The sequence below is a fragment of the Octopus bimaculoides genome, chromosome 20 (assembly GCF_046866305.1).
Source record: "Octopus bimaculoides isolate indiv1 chromosome 20, ASM4686630v1, whole genome shotgun sequence".
Taxonomy (NCBI): Eukaryota; Metazoa; Mollusca; class Cephalopoda; order Octopoda; family Octopodidae; genus Octopus; species Octopus bimaculoides.
This window is the reverse complement of record NC_142947.1, coordinates 23,470,853-23,483,009: the sequence shown is the minus strand read 5'-3', so window position 1 is coordinate 23,483,009 and position 12,157 is coordinate 23,470,853.

Here is a 12,157-nt window from a genome sequence, read left to right as displayed (position 1 = left end):
TGATAAGCCGCACTTGAGAAGACCCGTCAAGCCAAGTGAAATCACAGTTGTGGCTGATGCCAGTGTCATGTAACCGGCTCTCGTGTCAGAGTGTTGGGTGATATGATGTGCTTGAGAAGACCTGTCAAGCTAAATGAAATCATAGTCGTGATCAATGCTATCGTCACTTAACTGGCACCCATAACAGTGGCACATAAAAAGCATCCTTCAAATTTTGGGTCTCACAGATGCAGTGAAAAGTGGCTGAAACCTTAGGCAATATACCATGCTTGAGAAGACCTGTGAAGCCAAGTGAGGTCGTAGTTGTAGCTGATGCTGGTGATATGTAACTGGTACCCATGCTGGTGGCATGTAAAAAGCACCCATTACACTCTTGGAGTGGTTGGCACTAGGAAGGGCATCCAGTAGTAGAAACCTTGCCAAATCAGACTGGAACCTGGTGCAGCTCTCCAGCTTACCAGTTTTCAGTCAAACTGTCTAACCCATGCCAGCATAGAAAGCAGACACAGATGACGATCCATATATGGTGGTTTCTTTATTGAGTTTGAAAAGTTTCATGAAATCAAATATAAAGTGATAATATATATATTGAGCAACATCAGTTACGATGATGAGTAATTGCTCCAATCAATGCCAATTGCTCCAATTAGTGGAACAGCCTGCTCATGAAATTAATGTGCAAGTGGCTGAATACTCTGCAGACATGTTCACTCTTAAGCCTTTAACATTTAAACCAGCCATATCCGACCAAAATATTCTACCTGTTTTATGTTCAAGCTGGCCAAATCTGGCCTCTCATACTTACTTTATAAAATAAATACTTTGAAAATAAACAATTTTGTCATTGAAATCTCAAAGTTACAAGATAATATTGGGTTGTTCGGAAAGTTCGTGCTTATTTTTAAAGGAAAGAAAAAGGTCAATAAATACTTGCCATTACATTTTTAATCAACCAAATATGAACCATTTTGTTGCACAATGCGTCTCCATCTATCCTTTAACTTGAAAATACCCTCTTCCCAGAATTGAGGTGGTTTCATGGCAAATAAGTCGAAAGGTAAGCTACTATAAATTGGCACGAACTTTGCGGACAACCCAATACATAATTAATTCAAAAGAATAAGAATAAATAAGAATTCTATTTGACAGAGTAATCCAAATGCTAAAGGTTTTACGTAATACTTAGAGAGCTTCAGCATGGCACAAAATGTGACATAGCGGACCCATTTTAAACTATAGGTACTACTCAATTTTGCCAGCTGAGTGGACTGGAGCAGTGTGAAATAAAGTGACTTGCTCAAGGACACAATGCACCACCAGGAATTGAACTCATGACCTTAGAATTGTGAACTGAATACCCCTAACCACTAAGCCACACAAACCTTATCAGATCCTGTGTCACACTGAATATCCTTGAGGACTACATTAAAGGTACAAATATCTGTGGAGTGCTCAGCCACTTGCATGTTAATTTTATGAGCAGGCTGTTCTGTTGATCAGACCAACTGGAACCCTTGTCGGGTCGTAACGGACAAAGTGCCAGATCAAAGGACTGAGTTACCCCTGGTTCTTTGTCCCAACTTCTTTGAAAAACTGAGCAAGTCCCTGTACTGAAATAAGAACATGGTAGAAAGAGCAACTTGATACACTTATGGTGCTGGAAATTGTAGATTGTGCTTGATTGTGAAATTACAGATATTGAAATATCTTATAAATATTGCAAAATATGTCAGCATGGAAAATGTGACCCATTAAAACAATGATGATGATGATAGCAGTGGTGGTGGCAGTGATGGTAGCAGTAGTGGTAGCAGCAGCGGTAGTGGTGACGGTGGTGGTAGTGGAAGTAGTGGTGATGATGATGATGATGATGGTGGTGGTGGTGGTGGTAGTGGCTATGATTATAATAATGATGCTGCTGTTGCTAATGGTGGTGGTGATGCTGATGATGCTGATGACAATGTTGATGAGATGACATATTTATTTTAGCATCTGGATAGATCTACAAGTCACAATTAAGTGGGATGATCACAAAACCACCACCACCACAACCACCACGACCACAACCACCACCACAACCATCACCACTGCCACGATCACGACCACTGCTGTTACCACTGCTGCTGCTACTACTGCTGCCGCTATCACTGCCCCCAGCTCCACCACCACTGACCCCACCTCCACCACCACTACCTCCATCCCCACCCCCACCACCACAACCATCACCACTGCCACCACCACCACTGCTGCTGTTACCACCGCTGCTGTTACCACCGCTGCCGCCACCACCCTCACCACCACCACTACCACCCTCACCACCACCACTACCACCCTCACCACCACCACCACCTACACCACCACCACCACCTACTCCATCACATATATAACCAATAAATTCACTACATTGACTATTCTACATCACTTGTGATGATCATCCTCCTACTATGGTCCCTCAGCACAACCACCATTTTCACCTCCTTTCACCATCATCAGCACCAGCACCAGCACCACCACCACCACCACCACCACCATCCAGAAGTGCTTTATTAGAAAGAAAATAAATCAATGAAGCTCAATTTTGTACATTAAATTATTTTAATTCTCTTGATTGTCAGGTGTGAGATAAAATAGACATATTTAACACCTGGGTAGGAGAAACAGGGTGGTGGCGATGGTGGTGTATTGAAAACTGGGGGTAGTAGGGTGTGGGGACGCTTGGAGACAGATAGATGCTCAAAAGTACAGAGAGCTCCAGAGCAATACATACACACACATACACATACATACAGAAAGAGAAGAGAAATAGAGAAAGAGAGAAAGAGAGAGAGAGAGAGAGAGAAGGAGGGAGAATAAATTGGAAGTGGTGGGGAGAGGTTAGAGATAGACAGAGAAAAAGGGTGTGACTAGCATAGAGAGAGAGAAACAGAAAATACTAAAAAAACCCTGTGCGAAAGGGTGAGACAAGCATGCATGGCTGTGTGATAAGAAGCTTTTTTTCCCAACCATATGGTTCTAGGTTCAGTCCCACTGTGTGGAACCTTGGGCAAGTGTCTTCTACTATAGCCTTGGGTCAACCAAAACCTTGTAAGTGGATCTGGTAAGTGGTAAGTGGTAAGTGGATTTGGTAGACGGAAACTGAAAGAAGCCTGTTGTGTACACACACACACACACAATGTATATATTAAGAATATGATTTAAATTATAGAACGAAGTTCAACAAAAGGCGTAGGAGTGGCTGCGTGGTAAGTAGCTTGCTTACCAACCACATGGTTCCTGGTTCAGTCCCACTGCATGGTACCTTGGGCAAGTGTCTTCTACTATAACCTCGGGCCGACCAAAGCCTTGTGGGTGGATTTGGTAGACGGAAGCTGAAAGAAGCCCGTTGTATATATGTATGTACGTGTGTATGTTTGTCTGTCTGTGTTTGTTCCCCTAACATCATTTGACAACCAATGCTGGTGTGTTTAGGTCCCCGTAACTTAGCGGTTTGGCAAAAGTGGCCGATAGAATAAGTATTAGGCTTACAAAGAATAAGTCCTGGGGGCGATTTGCTCGACTAAAGGCAGTGCTCCAGCATGGCCACAGTCAAATGACTGAAACAAGTAAAAGAGTAAATGAGTAAATTCAATCATATTTTTCATAAATGGAGGAGATTAGACGTTAATATGGGATAAAATATTTATTCAATTCTCTAGATGATCGTTTCATACATAAAGACAATAAATTCATTTTAAGAATCTGAGTTGTCAAAGAGGACTCATCAGTAGCAAAATAAGAGAAAATAAGAACTTAATAAAGAAACAGGTAATTCAGTAATTATTAACCCATTTTTCTAAGGAGGAGGGAATCAGTGATGGTCCCCTCCCTCATGATAAGATTTGAACACAGAATGTCGAAGGATGAAACTAAACAGGGCAAAACATTTAGTCCAGTACTTCACTACTATTACCACCTTACTGTCTACCTACTTTTTTCCTAGTGGAATTTTCCACTAATAATTAGTCAAAGAATAATGACTATTAATATCAATGCTTAATTATAAGGTGGCAAGCTGGCATAATTGTTAACATGCTGGGCAAAATGCTTTGCTGCAATTTGTCCAGCTCCAAGTTCAAATTCTGTTGGAGTCAGCTTTGCCTTTCATCCTTTCAGGGTCGATAAAATAAGTTCCAGTTGAATATTGGGGACCGATGTTATCCACTTACCCCCCTCCTCTGAAATTGCTAGCCTTATGCCAATATTTGAAATCAATATTAATGATCAATAAGAGCATTAACAAGAACTGTGACAATAATAATAACAAAATAATAATGGTTTCATATTTTGACTCAAAGCCAGTAATTTTAGTTGAGGTGGAGTTAAGTCGATTATGTCAACCCCAGTGTTCAGCTGGTACCTATTTCGTCGACCATGAAAGAATGAAAGACAAAGCAGACCTTGATGGAATTTGAACTCAGAACATAAAGACGGATGAAATGCCACTAAGCCTTTTGCCTAGTGTGCTGACGGTTCTGTCAGCTCATTACCTTGTAGCAACAACAATAATAATCCTTTCTACTATAGGCACAAGGCTTGAAATTTTGGGGAGGGGGGTGATCGATTACATCGACCCCAGTGCATAACTGGTACTTAATCTATCAACCTCGAAAGGATGAAAGGTAAAGTTGACCTCAGACCGTAGCGACAGACGAAATACTGCTAAGCATTTTGTGCTAATGATTCTGCCAGCTCACTGCTCTAACAACAACAACAATAATAATAATAAGCAAAATAATAGTAGTAGTAGTAGCGCAATGGCCCAGTGGTTAGGGTAGTGGATTCGAGGTCGGAGGATTGCGGTTACAATTCCCAGACCGGGCGTTGTATGTGTTTATTGAGCGAAAACACCTAAAGCTCCACGAGGCTCCAGCAGGGGGTTGTGGTGACCCGTGTTGTACTCTTTCGCCCCCAACTTTCTCTCACTCTTTCTTCCCATTTCTTGAGTAATTCTGCGATGGACTGGCATCCCATCCAGCTGGAGGGAACACATACGCCATAGAAACTGGGAAACCAGGTCCATGAGCCTGGCTAGGCTTTAAAAGGGTGCATGAATAAAGATATAATAAAAAAGTTGTAGTAGTAGTAGTAGCAGTTTCAGTAGAAGCAGTAGTTATAATAATAATAATAATAATAATAATAATAATAATGATCCTTTCTACTAAAGGCACAAGGCCTGAAATTTGGTGAGAGAGGATTAGTCGATTATATCAGCCCCTGTATTTCACTGGTACTTAATCTATTGATCCCACAAAGGTGAAAGGCAAAGTCAACCTTGGTGGAATTTGAACTTAGAATGTAGCAATGGGCGAAATACAGGTAACCATTCCATCCTTGTGCTAATGATTCTGCCAGCTCATCGCCTTGAATAGTAATAACAATAATGATGGTGATGATAATAGTAATAATAATGATAATAATAATAATAATAATAATAATAATAAGAAGAAGAAGAAGAAGAAGAAGAATGATGATGATAATGGTGATGATGATGATAATAATGGTAATTTCTTGCTTGTATTGATCTGAAATGGCTAAATAAATTTATTCATTATTGATCTCTGGTAAAGATATTGGGCCTGAGAAAAATAATGTTCATAAGTCGTGAAGATGTTCATTTGTAATCTACAATGATGACAATCCCATATTCTTTTATTCTATTCATTTAATCTTCAATTCATCTAATCTATTCTTTGAATCTTGTACTTAAGAGGCTCAATGGCTAAGGTACCAAAACTACAGACTGCATGAGAATAAAATTAAATCTTAAAACCCACAGTTGTTGTTGTTCTTTAACCCCAGGTCAGCAATGGTCAAACAAATTTATAAACAAAGGCATTCCAAACATGGTCAGTTCCTTTATAGGGTTTAGAAAAACCGAAGGACTGTTGTAATAAGTGTGTGAATCTGAGAGAGAAATATGTTGAATAAAATCATGATTAACTGATCCTCCTGTATTCTCATTTACCCAAAGCCAGGAACTTTTCAGCAATCCTGCATACATATGAATACACAACCACACACACATGTAAGATGGTGAATAGAATCATAATTTACTGATTCTCTTGTATTTTCTCTTACCCAAAGCCAGAAACTTATCAGCACCCTTTGTATGTTCTCTATAACTGTGAACAACAGTTAAGGATTTGCATTTTTGTAACTGTGAAGGCCGGTCAATGTATTTTCCTGTAAAGTATGGAAGAATAGCCAATGAATTGGTTCCTATTACTGTGAAGGCTAATGGCTCAGGTTATCAAGTGATAGCTTTATGATTTTGAAATAGAGTTAATAAATCTGTAAAAACTAGACAATGAACTGTTTATTGGAACTACGAATGCTTGTTAATCAATTAGTTGATATCTCATTTACTTTTCTTTTTTTCTGATATTGAACACTACTCAAGAAAGTGTTTCTTCTGATTATAAATGCTGATTAATATATCTTTTACATGCTCTGACTATGAAGGCTGGACAACGATAAATTATTTCTTCTCACTATGTATGTAAATTAATTAAGTGTATTTTGTAATCACAAAAGCTAATTAATAAAATGTGGTTTCCAGTGATTAATGAAAGCTACTTAGTAGATAATTAATAGAGAACCTGATCAATACAATGTTTATTCTGACAATAAAGACCCATTTCAGGAAGAAATACTTTCTGCAGTTTTTGTTTCTTCATGTCACTGTGAATGGTAATATAATTTGTGGTGGTGATGGTACAGGGACTTGCAATTGCATTCTGAAATATCATTCCTTTGCATACTAAATGATAAACACATTATAGAAATAAAATATTTTGATATTTACTTCATTCTTTCATGCTTGTTACACTGACAAGGAGATATATGCATACACCTCACTCCCTTATATACGCATATATGCATGTGTATAGACACACAAACGTATGGCTACACACAAGCAAGAACACATGCAGGCACATGGATATACATATGTATATATGGGCTAATGGAAAGTGAAAGAAAAATGTGATATAAAGACCACAACAACAACAACAACAACTTTAGTGATAAATAAGGCAGTAATAATAATGGCAGTTTAAATAAAAAAACGACAACACAATAGCAGCAACAACAACAATGACAACAATAAAAAACAATAGTAACAAGAAAAACAAGCAATTGTAGCAAGAAAAAGGAACAACAACAACAACAACATCAACAGCAGCGGTAACAACAACAACAGCAACAACAACAACATTGACAACAATAACAACAAGAACAATAATAATAGCAACTATTAAGAACAACCATAGCAAGAATAAAAGATATGACAACAGCAATAACAACAATAACAATAAACAAACAAAACACAACAAAAATAGCAAGCAATAAGACGCACTGTTTTCAAAAATAAGCAACAATAGCCAACAACAACAACAACAACAAGAACAACAACAGCAGCAGCAGCAACAAAAAGACAACCCTGTCTCACTCCTTCTATATATATACAAACACTCACAAGTAAAAATGCCTTCCTCTCTGATGGGTGAAGTGGCTATTTTCAGAACTGGGCTTGCTGTTACATATAAATAATGTGACCCCGAAATGAAACACCCCCTTTCCACCTCACAAAATAACACTGTAAAACGACCCACAGCCACCCCACTAGAAAAGAAGGCAATGAAAGTGGGGAGGAATTTCGATGTAAAAATGGCATTAAAAGGAAATTATTTTGAGTGGAAACATTATCAAAGAGATTGCTGCCATTGAAAATATCATTGAAGAAATGGAGCTGCTTCTTTAGAAGATTGGTGTGTGGGTAATATTGATAAAAGACATTACTACAAAATGTGTGTGTGTGTGTGTGTGTGTGTGTGTGTACATGTGTGCGTATGTGACTGCGAGTGATTGTGTATGTATGTGTGCGAATTATATAAATAAATATATATTACGTGTGTATACATATATATATATATATATATATATATATATATATATATATATATATATATATATAATTTGTATATATATATATATATATAATTTGTATATATATATATATATATATATATATATATATATATATATATAGATAGATAGATAGATAAATATAGATATAGATATAGTTGCAGGTATGGCTGTGCGGCAAGAAGCTTGCTTCCCAACCACATGGTTCCAGGTTCAGTCCCACTGCGTGGCACCTTGGGCAAGTGTCTTCTACCATAGCTTCGGGCCGAACAAAGCCTTGTGAGTGGATTTGGTAGACGGAAGCTGAAAGAAGCTTGTTGTATATATATATGAATATATGTGTGTATGTATTTGTGTGTCTGTGTTTGTTCCACCCACCATCGCATTTGAATATATATAAGGGTATAGCAAAAATGGAAGCAAAAACCAAAAATATTCATCAGATGGACATTCGTTTATAAGCATATGGATATTTATATATTTACAAAACAAGTTTACATGGAGAACAAAAATACAGAAAACTAAAAGGAGAGGGCATGGTATTTCAAGTCCAACAGCTGTTTCTGGGGGCTCAGTATTATATAATAATTGCACTGTTGGCAGATGGAGTGTGCAAAAAGTCAAGGATATGCAGCCAGTAGTGGAAAGATTGGCATACAGCTATATGGATGCCAATCTTTCCACCAGTCTTACAGTAATGTTTATATGTATTTCATCCCTCCATCTGACAGTCTTCCATAGCATATCTGTCAACTCATTTTCACACATAAGTCTTGACTTGACCAGGAACTAAAATATAAAAGAAAAAGAGCAGATATCAACAATAATTATAATCCTTTGTACTATAGGCACAAGGCCTGAAATTCTAGGGGAGGGGGCTTGTCAGTTACATCAACTCCAGTATTCAACTGGTATGTATTTTATAGACTCTGAAAGGATGAAAGGTAAAGTTCACCCCAGTGGAATTTGAACTCAAAATGTAAGGACAGACAAAATGCTGCTAACAATTCCGCCAGCTCACCACTTTTTCACAATAAATTACAATAAATACATGGACAATAAATTACATGGACATTAGGTTTATAAGCCTTAAAAAAATTCACTCTGACACTGCATATGGGCATAGCATAGTGGATAAAGGAGTTGGTTAATGCAGTATAATCATCTGGAGGTTCTGAGTTCAATCCTACTAAGGTGAATTAACAAAAAATCAACTGAAGTGAAAAATGCCACAAAATGCAGAGAGTAGAATGAGAACAGTGTATCCCCATGGTTAGGTTTGAAATTCTGATACAAGGGACCTGAACAGGGCTGGAGTATATAACAGCTGAAAAGTTGTGAAAGCAACAATCAAGACACCGGTCTGACTTATGTAAATAGTGTGCATTTGCTAATGATGCCATGCTGAAGCATCTTGGTTATCAAGTGACTTTACAACCGAACTACTCAGACATGCCCTGCATTTTCACATGCATATACATTACATATATGCAGGTGCTTATGTGTTTCTTAGGGGTTAGAGTGTTGTACTCATGATTGCAAGATCATAGTTTCGATTCCTGGTTCAAGCAATTTGTTGTATTTTTGAGCCAAACACTTCATTTGATGTTGCTCTGAGATCACTTTGACATCTGATGTGCAGCTCACCATATACCTGTACAGACAATGTTGATTTGATGGAGGGTTTGAGCTAATGTACAGCACAAACATTTGATCTCTATAAACAAATCGTCTGTACAGGTTGTTCAGCAAGAAATTGCTGAGCCCTCAACTGTTGTCTTCTGACAGGGAAGTCTACAGAAACAGAGTACAAGGTGCATATACTTTTCAATACATTGCTTGCATTAAACATCAAATGATACATTTTATTTCTAATGATATTTTAATCATCATTCTTATTTGTTAGGAAGGTCTGAGACAATATTTAGATTTAGTTTTTCAGTAAATGTGCTCTTTAATTTTCAGTCAAAACTCTTCCACATTGACTCATCTCCAGTTAAAATCTGAAATCCTCTTTTTCTCCTTTAAATGTTTTCTATCTTTGTTTTTTTTTTTTCCTCAAAAATTATTCTAAATTATTTAATTATTTAAAATTATTTCAGCCAAAACTCTTGAATGTTCTTAAATGAATTAAAAATTATTTTCTGTAATTATTTTCCCATTCCTGTTAAAACTCTGTAATGGACATTTATGCATTAAAAAAAAAAAATCATTTTTTTTCAGTTAAGAACCTTCAAGAGACTATTTTCTTTTGTTTCTTTTTGTTTTTGCTTGAACTCTCTGATGGAGAATTTTTGCAAAGCAAAATTCTTCATTTAATAGTCCTTCTCTTTTTCCGCAAAAAAAACTTAGGGGATCCCTTATTAGGATATTTTTCTCTCTCTTAAGAACCCTTACGGGAATTTTTATCAAAATAAAGCTCTTCATTTAACTGCCAGCTATTCCTTCCCATCAACCATCACTCCACATTCCTGAGAACTCTCTCGTAATTGGTTGTTTTATGTTTTCAAGCTTTTTGATTTCCACTGAAATTCACTGATGACCTTTTTCAACCAAATTTCTTTCTTTATTCTCCACTGTTTAAAAATTGGTGTGTGTGTGTGTGTATGAATGTGTGTGTGTGTGTGTGTTTTGTATGTTTGTGTGTAGGTATATATATGTGTATGCATGTGAGTGTTTGTGTCTACTTGTATACATATGTGTGGATGTATATGTGCATTTGTATGTGTGTGTATGCATCAGTATATATGTATGTGCATTTGTGTAAATATATGCATCAACATGTATGCATATGTGCACGTGTATGTGCATATATATGTGAATGTGGGCATGTGTCCATATGTGTACATGCACATGTATGTGTGTGTATGTGCATGTGTGTGCATGTGCATGTGTGTGCATGTGTACGTGTCTGTGTGTCTGTGTATGTGTGTTTGCGTATTTAGTTTAAACTCTTTAGCTTTTAATTTTTTTTTTCTGTTAGATGAAACCTCCCAAAAAAAATATTTAACAGAATTTATGTACAGAAAGAGGTTTGATTGGGGAAATAGAATCAATTAGAAGATGAATCATTAAAATATTCTATATGAAATATCACAATAAAAAAACCAAACAAAACAACAAAATCTAAAACTGATAAATAACTATTATCAATGAAGGAATTTTGATTATAGAGTTTTGGACAAAATGAAAACACTTAATAGAGTTTTTAGTTAAACATAAGTAAGTCTCTTTCAGAGTGTTTAGATAAATATACAGGCTAATAAAGCTTTTAGCTAAACATAAGGCAGATAAAGATTTAAACTAAAAACTAAAAGGAAGTGATTTTTAAAGCTTTTAGCTAAACATAACACTCTGGAGGTTTTACTAAATGAAGACACCCTTATAGAGTTTTTAGCTAAACATAATGTTCTGTTACAGCTTTTAACTAAATGAAAAGCTCTGACAGAGTTTATAGCCATATGTTAGAACTTTCTAGAATTTTTTAGTTAAACACAAAACTCTAATACACTTTTAGCTAAAAATGTATAGCTTTGATAGGCATTTAGCTAAAACTGTTGTCCCAAGTAAGATTTTCCTGAAGTAAAGAAAAAAAATCATTAAAACCTAGAATCAAGAAGCTTTGGATTAAATTTTACAAAGGCTAAACCTTTAGTACGTAGGGAAGAAGACAGGACTCTGATACCAACAGGGAAATAGTTATGCTCAATATGCAAGGAACTTGTGGAAGAGGTAGACCCAGGAAGACATGGGATCAAATGGTGAAACATGATCTTTGGATGTTGAGTCTCACAGAGGTGATGACAAGTGATCGAGACCTTTGGTGATTTGTGTTTGAGAAGACATGTCAAGCCAAGTGAAATCATAGTCATGGCCAGTGCTGGTGACACATAAAAGACACCCATGCTGGTGACATGTAAAAGGCATTCACTACACTGTTGGAGTGGTTGGTGTTAGGAAGGGGATTCAGCCGCAGAAACGAAGCCCAATCAGACTGGAACCTGGTACAGCTCTCTGACTTACCAATCCCAGTCAAACCATCTAACCCATGCCAGCATATGTTCAGCTGGTACCAATTTTGTCGACCATGAAAGGACAAAAGGCAAAGCAGACCTTGATGGAATCTGAACTCAGAACATAAAGATGGATGAAATAATAAATACTAAGCATTTTGCTTGGCATGCTAATGTTT